This window comes from Furipterus horrens, unplaced genomic scaffold (genome assembly GCF_987537825.1).
Source record: "Furipterus horrens unplaced genomic scaffold, mFurHor1.1.pri manual_scaffold_9, whole genome shotgun sequence".
In the NCBI taxonomy this organism is placed as follows: Eukaryota; Metazoa; Chordata; class Mammalia; order Chiroptera; family Furipteridae; genus Furipterus; species Furipterus horrens.
The window spans coordinates 15,232,872-15,241,990 of record NW_028327179.1 but is presented as its reverse complement, the minus strand read 5'-3'; the positions used below and the strand labels follow the sequence as shown (position 1 = coordinate 15,241,990).

The 9,119-nt window shown below is 46.1% G+C and overlaps 1 long non-coding RNA gene and 1 other non-coding gene across 2 annotated transcripts; both read left to right on the top strand.

Moving 5' to 3' along the window:
* The first annotated feature begins 271 nt into the window (after nt 1–271).
* LOC150001344 (uncharacterized) lies at nt 272–3,271 on the top strand. Its single transcript, XR_016513184.1, has 3 exons — nt 272–384; nt 2,160–2,193; nt 2,650–3,271. It is a non-coding gene; the product is annotated as an uncharacterized LOC150001344 (long non-coding RNA).
* On the top strand, nt 2,244–2,317 carry LOC150001345 (small nucleolar RNA SNORD93). The gene has a single exon (XR_016513232.1). It is a non-coding gene; the product is annotated as a small nucleolar RNA SNORD93 (small nucleolar RNA).
* Nucleotides 3,272–9,119: the final 5,848 nt, after the last annotated feature.

The following is a 9,119-nucleotide window of genomic DNA, read 5'->3' as shown; positions in this document are numbered from 1 at the left end:
GCATGGGATATGTGGGTCGCGGCGGGTAGTTAACAGTATTTGAGTGTCAGGAATTTCATTAAACCTGAAGCAAGGTAAATGGATATCACACCCAGGGAGGTGTTCGGGGTGGGTTTTCCCGAGTCCGCAGGCTCTGAGGCCTGGGCTGGTGGTCCTGGGTCTTTGCTCGCCCGCTTTCCCCAGGCCGCCGGCAGGGGGCGAGCGAGAGCCTCCGGGCGCCACAGGCGGGGCCGCAGCTGAGGGGTGCTGGGCGGGGGCGGATGCTGGGCAGGGAGCCGCACTTGGGCAACTTTTTGGTTGGCTGCCTCCGGGTGCTGACAGCCCAGACCCTTTTAAACTTGCCCTCTCCGGCGCCCTCCCCTTTCGACCGTGGCGCGCGTCTCGGTAAGTGTCTCCCGAGTGGCTCGACGCCGGAGCCGGCCACGTGGCCTGGGGTCTCTCTGTTGACACTGGGCGCGCCCCTCCTTGTCCCCGAGCTCGCCCAGTCTGAGCCTCCAAGGCCGGGGTTCGGCTTCACCTCGGCGACTCCTCGGGACAGGCCCTACCAACCGGGGGAAGGAGCCCCAGTGGGAGGCCTCTGATGGCTCCTCTTGGGTGGGGACACCCTCATGGTGCTGGGGAACCTTCTTCCCCGGAAAGTACCCTCGTGACGCCCAAAGTCCCCCTTGCCCGCGCGCCTGGCAACCCTCGTGCCTGTGGCCCCGACACCCAAGGGATCGGACCACAGGGAGCTTCAAGCTCCTTTTCAAGGAAAAGATAGCATTTCGAATATACGACTGACCCGAGCCGGGGCGGAGACGCAGAGCCCGGGGCGGTGTCCCGGTAGTGGGCGCCCTCGGCGGCCCTGCCCGCCCCGGGGTTCTGGGGACCGGGACTTAGCCAGTTTAGGAAGTGGCTGAGATCATGGATCTGAAACTCTTCTTAAGTCTCCGCGCGAGCCATGTAATAACGGTGCCAGCAACACACACGGGCAATTTTCGCCCACACAGCCATTCTCCCGGCACAAATGCCTTTCGGTTGCCACTTCGCGCGGTGGTAGGGCTTTCTAAGAGCCTGGGGGTGAGTCTTGCGGGAGCGGGTGGCATTTTTCAGGGCATGAAGCCAGTCTTGGGAGAAAATCGGGACTGCTGGCGTCCCCTGAGATAAACGTGCAAGGCCGCCCCGGAGAAAGTTTTGTCTCAAAGAAGCACTACGTTTTGGGGAGGCGCTCTTCAGCTCACTGGGCATTTTAAGGGTTCGTTACTGTCACATATTGCTGTAGAAGGGGTTGTTCTCCGTATTTCAAGATCTAAATTTAGAGTTCAGTGAGGGAAGGAAGGAATCATCGGTACCACTTAGGAATCTTCTTTTGAAATGTGAGCCATGTTGGCCTCAGTTGTGAAAGATCTCTTTACTGATTAGACAACCGTCAATTTTTAATCATGCTTTGAAAAGAGGTGGGGGGTGTTGCAGGCTGTGTTCTAAGCACCGCTTTTCAGACGTACAGGCCCAAAGCACGCGGACCACGTTTCCTGCCTCAATTCCTCAGTCTCTGGTGAATAGCAGGAGGACACAGGGAAATGCAACGTTCAGGTGTTGAGCGCAATGGTTTAAACAATTCTGTCGGAGAAAGACGCATGTGTTTGGTTAAATCCACGCAGCATTTCAAACAGGCAGTGGCTCGGGCCGGTGTCTATGCGTGGGGGAACCTGAGCTGTGAGGACCCCTGGACTCTCTCTGCCTCTGCCTCTGGGCAAAGAAGTTTCTGGCTTTCTATGGTTTTTAAATCAATTAATGCTTTCTTTTTTATTCCCTAGGCAGATAACTGTTGCCAATAATGTATATTTTTTCTAAAATTGATCTTATTTCATGCCAATGTAATAAAAAGATAAAGTTGTAAAAATGGTGGCTGCTGGCATTCTGTGAAATGGATTCCTAGAGTATAGGAATTGGTTTCATTCTTCATTTTACGTCTGGCTGGAAATTACAGGAGATTCCCAAGTGTCAGGGCATTTGGAGAATGTAGCTTTTTAAAAAAATAGTAATTCTATTCAATAGTAACTTTTAAAAAAAATCAAAAGTAGCTAGTAAATAGCCACAGTAAAAGACATTCTTTACCAAAACAAAACATTAAAAGTTACCATGTGATATTCTTAACATTGTTCTCACTTTTTTACCAGGCTCAGTCCGGCTCAAGATGCTGACAAACTTAAGGTAAACAGAAGGAATTTGGATTAAGTTATTAAATAGCTGAAGAGAATTCTTGGCCAAGGATGAGAACTCTGATCTGATTGGATAAACTTCCACTCTGATGGATTAAAGGATTTACCTGAGGCCAACTTAGATAGGAGTTTATTAAATGCAGTCACATCCCTTCCCACTTTAAAAAGTATGTTTAAGTGATTGACATTTTAATCTCTCAAAATGTTTTTCCAATGGAGACCATTTTGAGTTTGAAAGAAGGTTGAGGTGAATTGTTAGCATTAATAAGATGGGATTTTGAGTTTTAAAAATTGTTTTTTTTTTATGTCAGAACATTACTGTGTCTGAGTTGACAGTGTTAAATGGCAGGGAATTCTATTATCTACACAGCTTTGTGAACAAGCTGTTTTATAGCATGGCATTTAGTAATTGCTAATCTAATTACCCACTGTGATACCTCTTTTACAGGGCTGGTCCTTGAAAGACAGAATTGTGGTGCTTGAAAGAAGCTTTTCAAGTAGATAAGGTGTATTTGAACTTGTGACGGTTGATATATGCAAAATAGCGGTTTTTGCTTTCTTGGTTTCTTTCATGGTAAGAGAAGGGGTGAGTTTTGAGGTGCCAACTCTCTCTCTAAGACCCATCTACCCCATGGAGAATTTCCATAGAATTCAGTTCCATTATTTAAAGCTTCTCTACCACCCAGCCCAAGCCTGCAGCTTGACACAGTAAGTAGACTAGCAGTTCTATACTATTGTAAGACAACTTTGTCAACTGTGCTTTAATTTACAAGGTTATTTTAAAATCCCATTCTTTTGACTGTTACAAAGATTATTTGTTCCAAAGTATCCTTTTAAAAACTTGCTTTTATATCCTTACAGATTTTTCTATAATAGAGCACTTTAATGATTAAATTTGACCCTTTTGACAGAAAACAGATCAATGGATTCCCAGGGTTGGGGAGGGGTTGGTTGCAGAGAGGCACTGGGAGTTTTGAGGAACTGTTAATTATAGTGGTTATTGTGCAGTGTTCGAATTTGAGTGTTACTGAATGTAAATTATGCTTCAATAAACATGACTCTAAAACTTACCCTTTCTGGCATCTTAATGACATTTCCAATGAAGTCTGTGGGACAACAGTCTTGGGTCAGCACTTGAATGATGTCCTGGGATGTTAAAAGTGTCAACAACATCAAAATCCCTTTGGAGTAGAAGTCACATAAGTGACTCTGGTATGCAATATATACCTGAGAAACAGGACCAAGAGGTATATGTTGGCTCAGTTATCAAGGATATACAATTTCTCTGTGGATGTTTCTGGCAACAAGATTTCCTCAACTTACCAGCTGCATTTTAAATCTCACCTGTGGGATGGCACTTCTCCCTCAGTCTCTTGACAATCCCTTCTAGGGGCCACATGGTAGCAGAAAATTGGAGTGCAGAAGTTCTTTGTGCCTTGTAACTTTATTGGCACTACTGGGGTTCCTTGTAGCCTTGCTTTCCACATTGGCAATTTTCACTTCCAGGAAAAATTTGAATGACCTTGGCCAAAGCTGGATAGGCAGGGAATTAGGGAAATGAGGTGAAGTGCTGAGTAATTGGGCTCTGGTAGATCTCAAAGCTTGCTGCCTAAGCCACATGGTTTATTCCTGGAAGACTCAGTCTGAACTCTGTCCCTTCTTCTCTTGGGACGTTCGAAGGCATTTTTGAAAGGAGGGATAGGCCAAGCGTTGGTGGTGAGCCATAGTTCTTTTCTGTAGGTCTAACCCTCGGAGTCTGTTGAGCCCTGTCCCCAGGACGGGTGCTTCTGCCTGGAGGAGCAAGCAGTGCCTTTCCGATGCCCGCTTGTGGTTTTATGTTTGGTACATTCCCTGCTCCATCTCCTCCCAACTGCCTCCCCTCTATCATGACAAAACAGAGTTGTCCATACCTTGATTAAGTAAAATAAGTCCAACATCACCAAAGAAATTGGGATGAGGAGTGGAGCTATCCCAGGACTCTGCAGTCAGCTTGGCCTCCATGGCACGGCACATGCCTGCGTGTTGGGCAGAGCTAAAGCAGGCACGGAAAGGTGCCAGTGTGACCCAGTGACCAGGCCCTTCTGTGCTAAAGTGCCCCGGGAAGTGAAGCGCATTGACTTGAATGAAATGTTTTCAAAGAGGACTTATTCCCAAGGGAGAAGCTTGGGCATGAAGACAATCTTTATGACTATAAAAGAAAATGTGACTGAAAATAGTTTTACACTAGTGGTTATGATTTCATTGAAAATGGGAACTCTTTAAGAATGCCCATCACCACTCACCTCCCCAGATGTGACTTGCCCAGTGTCCCTGTTACACTATTGCTATGTCAGTTCAGGTACTGAGTCAATTTGATTTCAAGAATGGGCATATCCCATTTTTGACAGGTACTCCACAGTGTTCCTAAACCCTTGAGAACAGGTAGTTTTTGTTTCTTAAAAGCAAGCAAATCTTTGTAGCTCAGGTTAATATTCCAAACTAAGGTGTGTATTTTTTGAGATTCCTAAAGCCTTAAATATTTATAGAATTTGGCAAATATTTACTATGTCTTCCCCGTTTGCTGCATTTTCTGATAGATGATTCTTGACTATGGAGTTTGCACGATGTGATTTACCCACATCACCATATAAGATGAAGCCAGTTAGAATGTGTATCAGTTGACTTCTGTTCTAAGAAATAATTTCACCCAGCATCCGAGTCCATATCAAAGATTCAGTTGTCAGGCCATACTGCGAAGAGACTTAATCTCTATGTATGCACCACCACTATAGTTCCAGAATGACTTGAGGTGGCTTATAAACAGTGGCAAACAATGCAATAATTAGAAGAGGGAATGGGGGCTCAGCAAGAAGAGAGCAGGATTATAAAACAAGCCATTTGACCCCGTGCTTTCGGCTTCTGCCAATTTAGCTCCGAGCCTCCTAGGAGCCAGAGAAAAGAGCCAGTTGGCAAATTCTCCATTTGGCACTGGAAGCTTTAAATGGAAGAGAAGGAGGAAGAGGCAGAGTCATCTGCACTCCAGGCTGTTAGAACCCAAGTGAGAAGATGCTTTTTCCCCCCTCGTGATCTCAAGTACCTTGAAGGAAACAGAGAAGTCTGTCCAGACAACTAAAAGGGATCTAGATATAGTGGAAACTGATGCATTGGACTCCAGAGTAGTGAGGTCAGTCAAGCCCTGCGTGGTTGGACCCACTTGGTTGGTTGTCAAGCCAAAGTCGGGGTTTACACCTCTTGAGAGAAAAGCCATGTTGAGATTGTGTGAACAGATAAACAGCCAGAGATGTCTTTGAAAGGCTTATTTTTATTTTGTACTCATAAAGGCTGCTTTTTCAAAATGTGCCTTGTATTCATAAACTGAAAAGTTCTGATTCCAGTATTTTACTATAAAGTGATTTATCACAATCCGGAGCTAGGCAACCATGACTAGAAGGCCCCCTAGTGGGATTTATCTGTACTGCAAGGGGCCAGTTGTCTGGGGATACCCTCCACCGTTGGCAGTTGCATTTCTAGGACAGCTCCCCATCAATCTGTTTCAGAGAGGGAGAGATAAAATCCGGTCAAATTAGTGTGATGTGTGTCACCATGAACTGTTCTTGGGAACAGAGGAGAATGGTGTAGTCAATGGAACAAAGCCTAATACCATTGGTTTTCCAGCTGGACAGATGCCCTGGCATGTTACCTCCACTCTCTGAGGCAGAAGAGAACCCATTGTATCATTTATGGACCTCCCGTCATGGAGGAATATATGGAACTTTGGAAATCATCATAAAGTCCAAACTGCACTCCAATACCATAGCCACTAGCGACGTGTGGCTATGGAACACTTGCAATGTGGCTAGTCTGAATTGACGCGTTGAGGTGTTAAAAAAACAACAGCTTTGGAAGAATTAATGTTAAAAATGTAAAATATCTCGACGAGTTAAATAATAATAGTTTGGATATACATATTGGGGTAAATTAATATTAAAACTATATAAATGTGATTTGCATTATATTTCTATTGGGCAGTGCTGATTTAACACATGAATCAAAATATTCGTGGAAACATGCAAATAGTGGTTCCACAATCCAATAGAGAGGATCTGGCCCTGGCCCTTCAGAAGCCTCCTGGTACCCTCTGTCCTGATCCCTGGACTCAGCTCTGAACTCAAGAATTATTTGGAGTGAATGTGCTGTGTCCTCCAGTGTCTGCCTTTGCAGGGCAATGGCCAGGCTTGCTGTCCTAATGGGCTGCCCTTGTCTCCCTGCTGTGGCCCCAGAGCCCTTGGCCAGGACCCTCATCCTCCTGGGCTGTCCTGACATCCTGCTATGGCCTCTAAGTCTCTAGGGGCTTGGCCTGCCAAAGGCCGTGCCCTGCACTGGACACTGACCTGAAGCCCATTTGTAGAAGCCCTGCGCCGGGCGCCTAACACGCCGTGCTTAGAGTTAGGAAGTGTCTGCAGCGTGCTGCCGTGGCACAGTGTGAAGCGCTCAGAGAAGTAAGGGCCAGTTGTGCCTTGCCAGAATTATTCCTAAATGGAGAGCACAAAGAGTTATATAGTCCTTAGATTTGGTAAAGCAAAGTGACTTATGGCCATGTGCCAAATTGTCTTGTAGCCAAAGTTCTTTGTAGTTTAGTTTCCATCAGAATGGCGTCCCGGTGCTTTCAACATGTGCGGTGTCAACCCCACACCACCACCCCCAGGTCATTTGTGATTCTGCTGGAAGAGTTGTAAATGGTACCTGCTGCTGCTGGGTGTGTGGGAGCCACACAACATCCATTTCACTCAGCATTGGGGTTCTCTCTGCCTTGCTGCACACCCCACACTGTACCCCTACACAGCAACGCTCATGAAAACACCAGAATTGCAGCCAAAACCTAAGAACGACAATGATGACTAACGACGGGAATTAATACCAATGTTGAACGAGTCTCTCCTGTATTTGTGAAAGTGTTGTGCTAACCCCATGGCCTACAGGGATGATCTCATTATTATCCTGTCCTACAGAGAAGGAGCCTGGGGCGTGGAGAGCTTAGGGACTCACCAGCCCCATCAGGCCGCCTGGCCCCAGGCCTCAAGCTGTCTCCCGCATGAGTGCCGGGAATCTCTGGCATCCTCATCAAGGTCGGCAAAATGAACTGCTACTGCGATCTAGAAAAGCCTGAAGTTTCTCTGGTACTGAGTGCTCTTCCAGATCACAGGCACTGATGATGAAAGTTCATATTTCCCAATGTGATCATTTCCTTTGCACCACGGGGAGTCAAGTCACCTGGGGACAGGAGTCACTGGTGGACTTTTTCTTTTTCTTCTTTTTGAACTAAATACTTGATTATCATAATATAATGTGAATTGAATAAACCTTAAATGGCTAATCTGCTCCCAATTGTTCATGCAATTAAAGCCCAGAAGTACAAGCTAAATACCCCAATAAAAGATAATCCACCTATCGAGTACTATAGTTAAAATATTTTAGAAGTTAGACAATCTCCAGATAAAAAGCACAGGTTTCTAAATCAGCTACTTAGAATTAAGAACACAGTTTCTTTCTTATGCGTACATGTTATGGCAGAGAAATAAAGTTCCAAGGCCAGCCCATGGTTTTACAACCTCTTACATTGGACCTACAAACTTTCATTTCCACTCTACCAACCTCCACAGCTTCTGTAGATCAAGCAGTTCTGAGTCTCCATGGCAACAATCAGAAACATATGCTTCCGCTGCACTGTGGCCCCAGAGGTAAGAAGGGGAAGCTCTGAGCCCCAGGAGGGGGGAGATTGCTGAAGCCTGGTTCCTGGAGTAGTGAGTGAGGCACATGGAAGAGGTAAACAGGATGCTTGTTGAATGAATGAGAAAGACATGTTTGGTTTTTGATCCACTCCTTCCACCACCACCACCACCACCACACTTTCCACTCTGCGTTTCTGTCGTGGATGTTGGGGGTCAGCTGGCTTTGAGCTGTGGTGACTTAAATCAGATATGTCCTCACTGCAGGTAGGATGACATATGGTAGGTGGCAGAGTTCAGAGACCAAGTTCTTGGGGCAGACAAGCTTGTAGACCCTCAATGTTAGGCACCCTGCCCCTGGGAAGGGATTTCACTGCCCTCACCCGTGCAGCTAAAGAAAGCCTTGGCTCTACCAAGCTGCCCTCGTCCCCCTATCCCCATCTCCATTCCATGGAGAAAGGATCCAGGTCAAAATGCTTCTTTAATGTAGATGCCATCCATAGCATTTACATGCCTGACGCCTAGGAAAGAACTGCCCCAACTCTGCGTGCTTTCACTCTTCAGCCTTTGCACAATGGTCTGCTTGGCATAGAGCACTCTTCCCCCTCCATGTCACTGGTCTAGCTTGCCCTTCAGGGATCTCTTAAGTGTGCCACCTTCTAGGAAGCCTTCCCTAATCCCCAAGATGAGATTAGGTGTCCCTCTTCCATGTTCCCAATAATTCTGTCCTTCCCTAACAGCTCATATTACTTTTAGTGTTGACTGTTGTTGACTACTTAGTGGTCTCCCATTCCATGGAGCCAAGACCTTGTCTGATTCAACCACTCTAGTAACACCAGTATCACATAAAGAATCCCTGTCTTGTCACATAATGGATTCTCAATGAACAAATGATGAAGACTTACAATGACACCATGGCAAGTCCATCAAACGCTTCTAAGATTACTTAGCAACATCACAGCCTGCTCACCTATTCTGGCCAGGATCACACCCAAGAAAAGCAAGATGATGGAGATGTAAGACTCAGGATACTTGGGGTCCTGCTCACCTTCAAACAGTACTGTGCTTTCGGTCCAGTGGATGGAGGAGTGATCAGGAAGGATAGGTCGGTTCATATTTCTTTCAAAGGAATAAGCATGTACCTGATTCTCCTTTAGTACCTCATGGTTTGAAGTAGAGTTGTTGCTTCATGGAAGTGAGAAAACAGCCATAT